General features: G+C 44.3%; 1 long non-coding RNA gene across 1 annotated transcript in view; it reads right to left on the reverse strand.

Moving 5' to 3' along the window:
- Positions 1–523: 523 nt before the first annotated feature.
- Positions 524–2,632, reverse strand: part of LOC125482629 — a 3,287-nt gene continuing 1,178 nt past the window's right edge. Inside the window, exon 2 of the long non-coding RNA XR_007261703.1 lies at positions 524–949. This is a non-coding gene — a long non-coding RNA (uncharacterized LOC125482629). The remainder of the gene's footprint in view (positions 950–2,632) is intronic.

The raw sequence follows: 2,632 nt of genomic DNA on the forward strand, positions 1-2,632 counted from the left end.
GTTAGGGTGGATTGGCCATGTTAAATTGTCCCATAGTGTCCCAGGGATGTGCAGGTTAGGGTGGATTAGGCATGCATAGGAAATGCAGGTTAGGGGAATGGGTCTAGGTGGGATGCCCTTCAGAGGGGCAGTGTGGACTAGTTGGGCCAAATGGCTTGGATCCACACTGTAGATACTCTCTATGACATCTCTACATAATGGCCATTAACTTTTCATCCCATTGGTAATCAAGAATCTATCTGCCTCTGACTTCAAAATATTCTACATCAACTGACTTTTGAGAGAAAAATAAAGTTTCCTCACCTCTGTTTTGAAATGTACACCCTTGTTATTTTTAAACTTTGATCCCCTAACTCTGGATTCTACAACTAGAGGAAACATCCTTTCCTCAGCCGGAGCAGAAGAAAGCTAAACCTCAAGATAATCTATTAAAGGTCTATGACTTCCACCCAATCTGCTATTACTCATGTATAAAGACAGACAGACAGACACAGCTGAAGGATAAATTGAAACAAAAACTGAAAGCGTTGTAATTTGCCAATTTAATGAACATTTCAACCATGACAATCAAGGCTTCATAGGATCCTTGAACAGTGCATTGTGTTACGGATACATAGGAACAGATCTTGCATGATTTCTGAAGTCACTGAAAATGGCTTTCAGCAGGGTCAGAGAAATATTCACTTACTTTTAACAAACAGTGACTTCTTTTTTGTTTCTCAGAACAGTCAACAATTCTTTAATGGATACCAAACTAGACAGATGAAAATTCAAACAGTCCAGCAGTTTTCCAACCTTCTGTCCCAAAACTCAGTCAAAAACCTGTTCAATCTCTCATTTCTCTTCGTTGTTCTAAGAATCCTTCGTGGGTTTCTGGCCATCCTGCTGTGATTGTGTGGTTGAACAACTGACTAGCTTTCAGTCCTTGAGCATAGCAGTGCTGAAATGTCTGCGAAACAAGAGTGAACAATGACGAGTCTTGCAGTTATCTCTCCAGGCCAGTTCCCACATGCAACATGTATATGTTTGTTCTCTTTTGTTTTTAAAGCTCAACTTTGGGATTCAAAAGTTCGATTCTCGACCTTCCGGTCACAGTTCCAAAGCGAAAGTGCGAAAAACAACAGGAAGAAACACGGATGGCCATCCTGAATTTTCTTTCCAAAAATATACTTTATTCATAAATAAAACTCTTATATGGTCACTGGCGCAGTTTTGTCCTGTACAGTTTCTGCACATGGAGAATAAGCAAATGTTAGGGTTTCAGTTCGCGAATTACTTATGTAAGAGACTATTTACATATATTTGAGGGACCAGGAGCGTCCAATAACTGAACGGACCCCCATTTACATTGGGCAGAGGGTGATCATTTCCCCACTGTGCCTTTGAGGTAGCTGACCCAAGATTTAGTGTGTCCCTCAGCATGTCGTTCTGGACTTTGGAATGTGCCACTCTGTTAGACTCGATCAGGGTCAACTCATTGCTCTGGAAGACCAAGACGTTTCGGGGCACACCAATCCTGCATATACCCCCTTTGTCCCTGCTCTCTGCCTTCAATGACTTAGCGAAACCTCTGTCCATTCTGATTTACTCCTCTTGACGCTTATCAAATTAGGCTGACGGTGAGGATGGGGATTCCCGAAAGTAACCAGGAAACAGCCTTTGAGTCATTTGGGAATGAAATCCTTGAAATAAACCATCCACTTACTGTGACGGCTTGAGAAACCACAAATGCCTCAAAACTGGTGACACAGAAGAGAAAATAATTTGGCAATTTCAAGGATCGTTGCAAAACCGACTTAGAATTTGTGGGGGCACACGCTGATGATGAACAGAAGATTGCTGCAAATTTCTAAACAGACTCGCAACGCCAAAGCAATGGCCTAAGAACAACAGGAAAAAGGGCTTAACAAAATTTTCAACACAGACTGAGGTTTCGACACACTCTGTCTGGTTGTATTCATTTCAGATACCCTGAGGTCAGTGAAATCTGACTCATTAAAAGTACTTAACAGCGAATGTTCAGTTGTACCATTTCCAGGCGCATGACGTTGTTCATCTTTGCAGTGATGTGGGGGCGCTGGGGTTGGATCAGAAATCACACGACACCAAGTTAGAGTCCAACAGGTTTATTTGAAATCACAAGCTTTCGGAGCCTGAGTACTTCACGTGAAGAAGCAGCGGGTCTCCATAAGCTTGTGTTTTCAAATCAACCTGTGAGACTATACCCTGGTGTCGTGTGTCTTCTGACCTTTCGAGTGATTTAACATTCTCTGGCGGGAAGCCATCAATCTGTGCAGGCCATAGGGAGCGATCACAGCCACAATGTGGCTAAGGATTAGGATACAGCGACGCGGGGAGAAAGGCAATATCTTTCCAAGGCAGGTTTAGGGATGGTTCACATGGGAAATTGTAGGGGGTGGTGTTCCCATTTATCTGTTAATCATCAGACTGTGTGGTACTATCTCAGCACTGACCCTCCCACAGTGCGGCGCTCCCTCAGTACTGACCCTCCGACAGTGCGGCGCTCCCTCAGCACTGACCCTCCGACAGTGCGGTGCTCCCTCAGTACTGACCCTCCCACAGTGCGGTGCTCCCTCAGCACTGACCCTCCAACAGCGCGGCGCTCCCTCAG

Source organism: Rhincodon typus, unplaced genomic scaffold (genome assembly GCF_021869965.1).
Source record: "Rhincodon typus isolate 14 unplaced genomic scaffold, sRhiTyp1.1 hic_rhity00013982, whole genome shotgun sequence".
NCBI classification, from domain to species: domain Eukaryota; kingdom Metazoa; phylum Chordata; class Chondrichthyes; order Orectolobiformes; family Rhincodontidae; genus Rhincodon; species Rhincodon typus.